General features: G+C 35.0%; 2 long non-coding RNA genes across 2 annotated transcripts; both read right to left on the bottom strand.

The window, feature by feature from the left end:
- Positions 1-9243: 9243 nt before the first annotated feature.
- Positions 9244-11054, bottom strand: LOC145769900 (uncharacterized). Its single transcript, XR_014289112.1, has 3 exons — positions 10877-11054; positions 9849-9977; positions 9244-9355 (listed from the first exon to the last, which is right to left on the bottom strand). It is a non-coding gene; the product is annotated as an uncharacterized LOC145769900 (long non-coding RNA).
- A 455-nt stretch (positions 11055-11509) lies between these two features.
- LOC145770367 (uncharacterized) lies at positions 11510-12253 on the bottom strand. The gene is made up of 2 exons (XR_014289144.1): positions 12138-12253; positions 11510-11635 (listed from the first exon to the last, which is right to left on the bottom strand). It is a non-coding gene; the product is annotated as an uncharacterized LOC145770367 (long non-coding RNA).
- Positions 12254-12924: the final 671 nt, after the last annotated feature.

Genomic DNA, 12924 nt, shown 5'->3' with positions numbered 1-12924 from the left:
AAATGTTGACAGCAATATGTTTCTAGCTGAATAAACAATAAAACCACATTCATGTCGTATCTTTTGTTTGTGAATTTACAGAAAATGAAAAGTTTTTTATTGAAGCATCAAATCAACTGGATCTTCATTTCTGACTTTTTCATCGAGTAGTTGCCTCCCTTCCAAGAATACCAATGGATTCCGTTACGACCACTCGTACCCCCTCCGTCGATGTATTCTCCATTCAAGTTTGAATCTAAGCAAGATTGAAACCACCACGCACCACGATGATTCACAGCACAATTGCTCCCCCACGCGTCATTATCGTTGTCTTTTGTGGTGAATTGTCGATTATTGTGGTTTACCAATGCATCACCTTCAATGATCAGCATAAAAATAGTTTAAAATCAAAAGGAATTAATTTTTAATTTTTATCAATTAATCATTAAATAAAAATTAATTTTTATTTCATCAAATAGCCGCTTTTTTCCAATTATATCAATAGAATGTTTTCCAAACACTCGTACGCCCTCCATCGACGTATTTTCCATTTAAGTTTGATTGAAAGCAAGATTCAAACCACAACGCTTCATGATGCTCCACAGCAGAATTGCTCGCCCACACACGAATTTTCGATTATTACTTTGACCTTCATGGAATCACCTTTAATTTTAAGAATTAAAATCGTTTGAAATCAAAATTAATTTAGCCCGAATACACAGAGTGACCAACTGCTGTTATATTTCTTCATGACTTCGGAAACTCGACAAAATGTATGTACGATATTGACAAGCCCAGCCTCATGAGCGAAACACGTGTCTATAGCTGTAAATGTTTGCTGCAATTGCCTACCGAGAAAGATGCAGAAATACAATTTGAGAGTGTTTGAAGTATAATAGGAAATGGGTGAAATTAAGACACAGTCATGACATCTAGTCTGACAATTGATAGGGAGTTTATTATATCGACGACAAAAGGTTCCGAAAGAAAGTGTCAGAATACAATAACAACACCATAAACTGTTGTTTGAAGACTATCGGTATTTTATTAATAATTTGAGAAATGAGCTGAATGGCAAATCTATTTCAAACACAATATGCTGCAGTTGTTAATAAATGTGTTTAACGCAGCAAACATAACCAATAATATAAACAGCACAAGCAAGCAAGAAAAGTTATATCCTACTTAAAGTTTCATGAACAATTGTCGGAAGCAAACTTGTTCAAATAGAATATTTTTGATTGAATGTATTTATTGAATACGTTTGCTTCTGACAGTATTTTTCTTTTGATTATTACTTGGCTGATTACATAGATATAAACGTATGTACCTTAGCAAAGTATTTTTTAAATTTTTATTTTTTTTTATAAAGTAAGTTTACAAATATTATTGCAAGATGAATTAATTAAAATCACTTCAGAATTTTTTTTGTTTAAGATGAAGTTTAGAGTAGTTTTTAACGGATAACATTTGGACAACCACTGCTTTAAAATGGCATTTTTGCTTGAAATTTGAAAAGACATCTGGCAACACTTTGTCTTAACACACCAACTTCTTGGCAGTTAACGTAGCTTGGTTAGAAATCCTGTTCTTCTGAATCCCTGGTACGTACACATATTTATTCTAGAACAGTATGAAAAGTTATAACTAAATCAAAGAATTTTTTATACATTATTTCAAAAGTATTTATTATGCTGTTTTTGTTTTTCTTTAATTGTTTGTATTGGGTACTAATTTTTTTGAGATATTGCTGGTTTGGTTGGACCAAAACAGATCAGTCAAAGACTAAATAGCTGTAAACTACTAACCATTTTTCCCAACAAGTTAAATAGATTGAATTATTCAAAACAAGCAAACATCAGCTTACTAAAGTTTAAATTAGGAACTTTAAATTTAAGCGTAGTACAACATATCCTGGTACGTACAGGATCAAACAATAGTGACTAGTTGGCTTAGAATAATGAATGCTGTCACTATGGAGAACGGATTTGTCTTGTACGTTTACATTTAAGGATTGAAGACTATTTTAACAAATTTTCTTCACTTTTTATTTGTAAATATAACTTTTTTTGATAAAGGACTAACAAACTGACCCGTTTTATCTCCACTGGGAAAATCAATCATTTAATTTTTTTTGAAAATGTTACTCTAACACCTGTTTAAACTATAATTCATATTTTTTTCAGTTAGCTCGTTAAAGGAAACTTTACCAGAGCTTTCAATTCAAAAAACTTTAATCATTTTCACCTTTCGTAAAGATATAGACAGTAATACCAAACTGCAGTGGCGTACCTAGGTATGGCAGGCATGGCTCGAGCCATTGGCGCCAAATTGATAGGGCGCAAAAATCTGTTGGTAAAAATTAAAATTTGTGACTTTCTTCGAAATCTAACTTGAGCCCATTACAATACAAAGATCAAAAAGGAATCTTTCTTTTACTGTAGCCATTGCTAAACAATAGAATTGTGACGTTGCAAAAGCAACATTGTGCCTCTCCTGGCACATCTTGTGTTCAGTCAGCAACGATTGGAACTTTAGGAAAGTCGCTAAGTAGCGATTAGTTGAAGCTTAAAAGTAGCACCAGAACTTATTTATTCATTTTTATAAGAATTTACAAATCTAATCTGTTGTATGACTTCGATTTGGCCTGACCAGATAAACTTGGCTTGACCTGATAAAAGCCCATACGGACATTACTACATCATAGATCAGACAACTTCTAACGACATTTATTCTACGCTGATTGTTTTTTTGAAAACCCAAACGAAACTGACACCATAAAAGTAATCTGCTTTGTGTTTTGTATGAGTTGTTTATTATTCGGCCTAAAAACACTAATTTTATCACTGCACAATTCTGGTTTATCACTGCACAAAATGGTTAACACTGCGCCTTAAAATTAGGTATGCTAGAGATTCACAATTTACTTGATCATGTACATATGCAATTTTGAAAACATCGTGAATTGAAATACAATTAAGCACAAGGAAAATGAATAAAATTTAACTTTGTGTAGGATCACTACTCCTTCAATTTTGGTATTTTTAACAACTTTCGTGTTGCATTGATTCATTTATCAAATTTTCTTTTCTTTTTTAACTTTTCCGAAGTTTCAAAAATATGACTTCCAATATAATTTATTCATGCAGCTACAACAGCATCATTAAATCGTGGTGTAACCACCAGTAATCATAACGATAAATAGTTTCAAACCACTTTTCAAACCCTTGTGCTATGCTTTCTATAGGTGTGGTAGCAACAATTGTATTGTTTTCGGCTGATGAATGTTTTATTCTTCATCAAGCAAAAGATATACACTTCACACAAATGAACAGCAACTCACCTGCAGTTCCACTATAACTTCCGAAATTCTACCGATAGTTTGTGCTTGCGTCACCCACAGTTATAGTGCTGAAAAAGTAAGAAAAGTTTCACAATCTAGTTCTACTATTAAACATTTAACCATACAATAATAAAATCTAGTTTGGTTTGAAATCGCAAATTATATGTTTCCAGTTCTTCGTTCTTATCATACCAGATGTAATGGCCTACGAGAAACATCAACAAGTGTAAACGAGTTCATTCGATAAAATACCGAACTGCTGCATTTTATGAAACAAATATTCCATTTAAAGTTATATAGAATATCCGCCAACATTGTAATATTTAAAACTAGGTTTTTGACAAGTAAACTGAGTTAAAACATTCGAAAACATAAAGTAGTGATGGTTGTCACATGTGGACCAAACGCAACAGAGGTTGGCTATATGAGACAATTAAAAAAATCAAATATTCACCTGTAGCCTACTTAGCATAAGCAGTGCATTTTGTGAAAAAAATATTCCATCCAAAGTTATATAGAATATCTACCAACATTGTAATATTTAAAACTAGGTTTTTGATTACCTATACTCAGCATAAGCAGTGTTTCCTTCCCAGTCTTCAAGATCAATACGAAGTTTATAGGAACCAGAACTGGTGATGGCATGAAGATTATCCAAACCTAATGAAAGAACAAAGCAAAAAAAAGATTGTACTGTAGATTTATTTATCGCGATGATGGAATTTAGATTTAAAGTAAACAGTTTCTAGAAAGTTTGTACATTGCAATGTATTTACACACTTCGTTATCTGGGACTTCATTTAAATGCTTGATTGATTATGCAAGCTTTGAGGATTGTACTGTTTATTCTTTTTTTACACGTGCGCATTAGCATAATCAATTTAATCATTGAATAATTGGAAAATGACTAAACAAGTGGAAGTGATTAATCAATCTGGACTACTCCGTGTGCGATGTAAGCCAATTAGTCGATTAGTGCTTCAAGTACTACAATTTGTCGTTTTCTACATTAGAAGTTTTAGTGTGTGAACTTGGTTGAGAATTGTTCTTTGACACATTTTGCTTCACTAAAATGTGATACAATATTTTTTGACTAAAATTCAATTGGTAAAGTTCAAATTTATATCTTGAATAATTACAAAAGTAAAAGCAAGAGTTTTAGCATCTCAACCTCATTTTTTCCTTACCAAGCCAAAACTCTCCATACTTGTTTCCAAATCCTGCTTGATATGTCACCCAATCCAAGTAAAAGCTTACTTTTCCAGAATTTCGTCTTTGAAACACCTAAGATAAGCAGATTAATTTTTGTACTTCATCAACTAGATGTGCATTCTAGCCAGGGATATCTAGAGAAGGGGATGTGAGGGCTCACAGCGATTGCCTTATTCTTATGACACTACCAGGGCGGTATTTGTAGCGCGTTAAACAAGCAGTTCTTCTCAAAATTGCAGAAAGTGTTTTATAGTGTAGCTGGTACAGTCAGCTACAGAAGACAGTTAGTAAATGTTACATAGACCATATTCAAACAATATTTCTTTAAAAAGACAGTTGAAAAGTTACCAGTAAGCTGTTTTTCTTAACAAAGCCTTTGCAGTAGGCTATATGTAAAGCAAGTGTACGGGTAGTTGAATTAACAAGTATCCAGGAGCATGCAATTAACATCAATGGCTGCTGCTAATAGCACAATGCAGGTTATCATAACAAGATTTATTAAACTACTCTATCGGTGCCTATTGTCATATTACGGTAAACAGAGATTATTTACGATAAATAGTAGCCCTTCTATTGTCAGACTATTAAAAGCCTTCATATCCCCTTCTTTAGATATCCCTAATTCTAGCTTATGCATACATGAAAATGTTTTTTAAACCAAATATCGATCAACTAGAAATTGATGAATAATTTTAAAGAAGCGTTGCAAAAATATGCAAACAACGGTTATGGGTTTAATGATAAATGTGTTTCAAATTTGCAGTCTTGAAAAGTAGTTTTCGAATTGGTGAGCCGACAAATGATATATTTGTCTTATTCAAACTTATATTCCCTTTATCTTCACAAATAGCCTGAACATTAACTAACGTTGATAATTCCCTTACCAGCCAACTCCCCTCTCCAGATTCCAAATCGCAGTACACTTCAATAAACTTTCCTCTTGTCAAAATCGTATAGACTCCGTTGGTTGTATGACCTTGCTTAGCAACATCATTACAGTCTTTTTCTAAAATTATTTTTGTTAAATAATTAAATCCAGAAAACAAATCAGTTGTTGCAGAATATGGTTTTGCGATTATTTAAAACAGCAGTAATAGCCCCAATGTTATATGTGCGTACATTTTAAAGAAATACTTGAGGGATTACAAAGGTTTTATTTTGTAAAATTTTTTAAATTGTAGCTTGCAAAAAATTAATATTCAAAGCAAGTAGCATCATAAGTTTAGTATTATTATTACTTTCAATATTTAGCATGAGGATGAATCAAATTTTTGAGAAAAATGCCTGAAACAGTTGTAAGGAAACGATGGAAAACAAAGATAATTTTTTCCTAAAGATTGATATGTGAAATATAAGATGCGATATTTCAATGGGAAAAAATATAAATGTTTTAAAATTTTTTTTAAATAAAGCGTACTTTCCAATTTGTTTTCCAGTGCTTGTAGTTTATTCTGAAGCCTTTCTAAGGCAGCTTTGGTGTCATCAGCTTGTCCTTTTTCACCTTTTAAACCTCGGTCACCTGCAAAGAAATGAAAGCTTACAGGTAGATTGTTCATAACGATTTGATAAAAGTTGAATCTTTAAACGCATTAGATCATATGTCCTGAGTATTGTAAAGAAATTTTTGACGTCAAAAATCTGTTGAACAACGCGAGAACCAATAACGTAATTGGAACGTTAACGTATCGCTAATAAATATGAAAGAAGCTTCATTCCGTTACTGGTTAAAATGAGTACAAAAATATGTACAAATGAAAACGCATTCATGACATTTATTGTAATAAATTTAACAAATTAAATTTAGCTTATTCACAAAAATGTGAATTTAAAGCATACAACAGAACTTTAAAATTAAACTGAATATTGACTAGAACAAGAGAGGAAAAACATACATACATGTCGGTACATGATGTTTTAAGGTAACGTTACAGTGATTGATACCAAAAACAAAACATCATTAAGTCCCCTTAGTTGGTTAAATAAAAACAGAATACAAACCTTTAGTTCCTTGCAAACCCTTTGCACCCCTCTTGCCAGGGGGTCCAGGTAAACCCTTTTCACTGACGTCATCACCATCTGGACCAACCCCACAAGAACACGTCACTTCGCGAGAAGTGACAACAATCGGCCACAAAATAGCAAAGATGCTCATCACAATTAAAACTACTACTTTGCTCATCTTTTTTTAGATTGCTGCAATAACAGAAATATTCAACTTTTTAAGCTGCTGCATCTGATGTGAAATGAAAATAATTAAATATTGCAAACACTTTACTCAATATAAACTCGTTGATAACAGTCTTGACTTTTCCAAGATAAAATGAAATAAGGCTGAGTATATTCCACACAGTTTACTATAAGCAACATAGGCTATTTCTTGCATAATTAGAAACATTATATAACATCGTTTTTCTTATCAAGAATAAACTAACATCTTCGCCAGAAATTAAGTAAATTTATAAACAGAGAAATCTGGGTTTGTGACTGTAGGCTATAGTTACTGAAGGAGTTACTGTGAGCACTATTATACATATACGTTATATTACCGTCTTTTCACTATAACTCGTGTAGGTTTGTATGTATGTTATAAAATAAATAATGTAAAGTTTCCTGCTTGCTTCCTGAGACCTCATATTTCAGAGTTATGAGTAGGCTATGCATCAAACAGGAAAAGTCTCCCACACCAATTATGCCTCATTGTACTAAACTTATACAATAACTGTTTGTGCATGTTAAATTGAAAATGGCCACACTTGCATTAAGAGTTACTATGACTTCTTGCCTGCGATATAAGTTACAGCAATTCAACAGGCATTTTACTATCTAGTGGCGAATGCAGAAGTTATCAGAATATATTATTATCTTTCGTTTATGATAAGTAGTAGTTGTTAACTTGTTTAATTCTTAAACTTCAACTCAACACAAGTAAAAACAAAATTTCACTTTTATGTTATGTGGAAGTGCACTGACGATGCACTGACGATGTAGTAGTTTGTTGTGTGCCTTGTTGTTGAAAAACGTGCTTTGTTAAAAGCAAGGCACGCGATTTTGGTGTAGAATAGGCTAAACTATCACAAAGCATTGTAAATGATTGTAAGTGCTGCAAGTGATTACCAGTTGCAAGGCCTGTTGATGGTTTAGCTTATTTTTTGAAACAGAAGAGCCTACTATTTTTTCTCTAAATTGTCGAGGAATTGAAATTTTTCAGGCTTTTGTTGCAAAACGAACACATCTCAGGATGATGCACATTGAGGCACAGGTGCATTTCTGCAGTATAGACTGCTATGTCGCTTCTGTGAAATATACGCATATCATGCTATGCTTGGAATAATCTTCAAAAGATAAAAGAAAGTCGAGTAGCACTAACCAGGCATGAAGTATAATAAATGTTATTTCATCAACTTAGTAGATGGAATAGCGCTGACAACACTTCAGCAATCGAAAACTTCACTCACTAAAACTCAATGATCAAGTCTGCGTCAGTGGTGCAAACCTCTACAAGTATCCAAAAAAATGTCAGGATTAAGCTCGCAATGAAACTTTTCACTTGGAGGATAAAGATTCCATCAATGAATCGACATGCTTAGAAATTACAAAACCAAAAGTTCTAAAAATTTGTCTAAAAACCGTTAAAACTAATTGGTAGTTTAGGATCACGACAAAAACACACAAATTAAAATTACTTTACTGGTTGTTTAAAACACACAAGTGTTTGTCGGCAGTCGAGTGTAGCAAGAATTGACAGTGATAGACACGTATTTCGCCATGTAACTGGCTCATCAGTATCGCACTACTAATTCATGCCACATAGTTCTCAACCGCAGTCAATTGAATCCTTACCTTTGTGGAAAGAAAACAACTAAACTAACTGTCGCCAAGGATATGCACAGTTGAGAAGGAGCGATCGTCCTGGTGTCAGCACCACCTGACTACTCACTGGTTGTTCTGCTTTTAATTGTTTTTTGTTTAATTTTGATCGTTATTTTAAAATACATCAGACTTGAATATTGTGATATCTGCACTCCTCCCAGCAAACATTGTACTTCGGCCCAACGTAGTGTGACAGTTGGTAAAATAATGCTCCTCCGTTGGCACTACGTTGTGGCTGAAGTTGACCCAACGTATCTTGCACCATTCGTCGCAGTTGGGACAACTTCTTTAAAATATTTGGGCCAACGTTGTCCCAACTCTACACCCAACGTAGTTAATCGTTGGTACCCTACGATGGCCCAACGTATTTTGCACCATTCATCGCAGTTGGGCCGACTTATTTTAAAATCTTTGGGCCAACGTTATCCCAACTCTACACCCAACGTAGTTCATCGTTGGTACCCTACGATGGCCCAACGTATTTTGCACCATTCGTCGCAGTTGAGCCGACTTATTTTAAAATCTTTGGGCCTACGTAATCCCAACTCTACTGCCAACGTAGTTCATCGTTGGTACCTACGCTGGCCAAACGCACTTTGCACCTTTCGTCGCAGTTGGCCATACATATTTTGCACTAATCGTTGTAGTTGAGCAACGTTGGTTACACTTAACCTGCAATTTCAAGTTGACACTGTCCTGATGATCCATATGCCAATACGATGACCATCTTCTTATACTGAGCAAATTTAAGTCAATGATGTAAACAAACGTAAAGTTGTTGAAAAATACATTTATTCGAATGGTAAAAACCACCACCCATGCACAATTCACAGCTACGACAAGACATGCATAAAAGTCTAAAAACACAGTGGACTGAGGTACTTCATGCCTCATCAGAAGACTGCGCCTGGATGTAACAACGTGATCTGTGGCGGCCTCAAACGCAAGTACCTATAAAACAATATGCAACATATGTAAAGAAAATATACTGTACAGTGCAAATTAGATCGTGTTTACAGCACCGTGAAAGAACAGACTCTAATTGCTACATATCTCATGGATATGTGTATGCAACACCCGGTTATTTTACAATAACAAGCATTTTTTTAATACATCCTAACATTCCTCAGTATGTTCTAATTCTGTAATTCGTAGCCTATACGATGGGGTGGGGAATGGGTATACCGTTATGTTCTATTAACCTCTAACATTAATGCACATTCGTTAATCGTGTTAATGCAGTTTGCCTTCTCTAACCAGTGCAAATTATTATTGTTATCGTTTGATAGATCTTCGAAGTCAAGTCTTAAAATGTGTGCATATTTCTTGAAGTTCTGCTCCAGTAATAAACTAATCGCTGGTTTAGTAAATAAAAATGCTTTTATTGCCCTTATTGAGAGAATAGTAACGATTTGTCAGTGACGGAGAGAACAAATGAACATACCCGCAGTACTTTTTTTAGCAAGACGTTTAAGCCGGCCCCCATCGCGGTCTTCCCACGTCTTAAACCAGTCGCCAAGTTTGTGGTCGATTTCTTGTAGAGTGCATGATTTCGTATTGCTCTGGACAACATCTATAAGCAAAGCAGTTTTGTAAACAAATAATGTTACATCGATTTTTATTTTTGCACAATCATCTACAGCAGTGGCCAGCGGCTCTTAACCTGTGGGTAATTACTCAATCTGGGGAAGTTTGAGGTCTTCCAGAAGGCAATGAGCAGGACAGTGCAAATTATTACCAATTTTTAATCAAACTTAGATCATTGTTGGGTTTGGCTATTCCATTCAATTGATTGCCAAAGACTAATAAAATTGGTACGAATGGAATTAATTTTATGCTGCTGTTTGGAAGTCTTCACGAGAAGATGCAGAACAACGTGTTCTTGTCGAAGGTTGCTTATTTGTGCGACTTTTTCTCTGACATAAACGCCTTGAACTGCTTGCAGGGCAAATGGACAAGGTTATGGGATTTAATAGACAAATAATAGATTTAAGATGCCCAACATGCTTAAGTGGGGTAACGGGTCATAAAAGGTTAAGAACGTTGCTCTACAGTCTGTTTCACGTGTGTGGCACGATCATCAGGAGAGCTGTAATGAAAATAAAAGCGAGGACATCACCATAAGCATAGCCGCCGAACCCGGGAAGGTCGGCCTTCCCGACCTTTTCGCAGAGAAGGCCACCCTTCCCTGCGAAATCAGCAAGATCAACTATCTAATCTCATCTTTTTTATTGCACACGAGTAAACAGCAGGTGTTTTTCAACTGGATCTAGACTGAGGCATTAATCAGGGATAGTAAACAGCAAATTGACAAAAAAGATTACGAAAAAGGTAAACTTCAGATGCTGCAAAACTTATGTTATATCCAAGGTTGTTATTTCATTGAAAATTAATCATGAACAGTAAGTATTCTTTCTGGAGACGATATCATACCAACAAAAGGTGAATACAAAATTTAAACAAACTACTTACCTACGACCATGTTCTTTAAGTTTTGCATGGAATCAAAAGAAAACTTTTTCTCTCCACTTAATTTATTTTTCCCCTTCCCGGTCCGCGAGACGTAACTTGCGACTTCGTTTAACAGCACCTGAGGCATCAATCGATTAACCGTGTCGTATAGGCTTCTTCCTCCTATACGACACAGTTGTTTGAACTGCAATAGAACAGATGGATGTTAAAATGCATAAGCCGAGATCGTTAAAACAGCCCCATCAAACAGTCGCGGTGCGTACCAGGCTACCAGCGTACAATAGCATGAATTTTTTTGTATATTGGTGTGTACCATGTGATTATGTGCGATGAATTGTGCAATTAGCCTGTTGAGGCAGACATTAAATCAACAAACAAGAAATTTTTACAGAAGCAGATAATTCTTTATATCCGCCTTATCCGGGTCAGCCGTTTTCTTCAGGACTGCAGACTGTTAGGGGAAAAGCACTTTGTTTTTTAGGAGGGCAATGAAACAATGTAATCTGTACTAAGTGTACTAATCTGATTATGGTCTAACTTGTTTCGTATCGTAAAACCCTATAGGAAGTATTACAACAGTTAATCGCTGTTTCATGTTAACAATTATGTCAAACATTAGATAGACATACCTGTGTTTTCTCTTTTAGTGCAAAACACCTTTGGATGAAGATTGTGATTCATTGTCATCTGTTGATGACAATTCAACATCACTTCGTAATGTGTATTCTTTACACCATCTTTCAGCCCTTCGCAAGTCATCTAATATGTATCAAAATATATGTTAAAGCTATCATAGATAAAACTAAGTCTCATTATAAGTACTAAGTTCAGGTGTCGTGAGTGGTCAGCAAAGCCCATCGCCGCATGCTTTGTATCCGGGCCGCACAGCTACTTGAGTAAGATTACTGCAGCAGTAGCAAGTCACTGGCAGCACGATGTGTGAAACTTACCCTTACTTCATTCTAACACCACACACCTAGCAAGAATGAAGTACCAATTTATCATCTTGGTGTGACTCAGTCCGAACTTGAACCCGATACCTACAAACAGAGGGTGCGCGTGCTAACCACTAGGCCAGACAATCGGTATAAAAATGCAGTTAATTCAACTGAACAGCAGTGGACACTGGAGAATGTGCAAAATAATGGTAAATCAAGCATTTTAACACAATTTGCTATTTTATAGAAAACATCAGAACATAGAGTTGGCAAATTGAACTTCAGTCATATAACATGTAGTAATATATTGAGATGTAGCCCACCTGTTTCATAGAGAATAGTAACACTGTATTCTGCCCAATCACTTTTAGGGGTGGCCATTGATTCAAACAAACCTTTGTAGCGCAATTTCAATGCACAAGGTGGCCATTTTGACAAATGTTTTTCACGGTTTGACCAAAGTGAACATATTACTTCAACAGGCATGTTCCGCTCTTTACAAAATTGCACAACTTGGTACATTGCATTAGTAATTATATAACTAACACCTACAGTAAGTTCTGATATAAACTGAAACACAATATGATGTAAAGCAGTGGTTCTCAAAAGCCGGTCCGCGGACCGGTCCGCAGAAGATCTTACTTTCTGCAAAGCTTATTTTAATATGGAGTCATTAGCATATTGTAAAATTGTGATCGTACTGTGAAACATGCACAGCTGTAAAACTGACATATCTCCATGTAAAATTGTTTGATAATATAGGTGAACTTTTTGATGACCTAATTCTGTGCGGTTAATGATATTTTTGTGACAAATTGTGCGTAGTTTTCAAAAATTTTGAAACACAGAAATACATAACCAAATGGGGAATTTTGTCCTTGATTTTGAAAAATTTCAAAGTCGTTGGTGACGAAAATCTAGAATTAGATAAATTTGAAGTTCCAGGATAGTCAAAGCCTGCAATGGAAATTTGCCAGAACCGGAGTTTGAGAAAGCAAGATCTAAGTCATATATTTTCATTTGAGGAAAAAACTTGATGTTGTCCAGTGTAATAATTGTATGCACTGGCAAGTAAACACAGTGCAAACACACGCCATGTAACTGACAACT

This window comes from Aplidium turbinatum, chromosome 5 (assembly GCF_918807975.1).
Source record: "Aplidium turbinatum chromosome 5, kaAplTurb1.1, whole genome shotgun sequence".
Lineage (NCBI taxonomy): Eukaryota > Metazoa > Chordata > Ascidiacea > Aplousobranchia > Polyclinidae > Aplidium > Aplidium turbinatum.
Note: the sequence above shows the minus strand (reverse complement) of the source record. Positions and strands in the feature narration are given on the sequence as shown.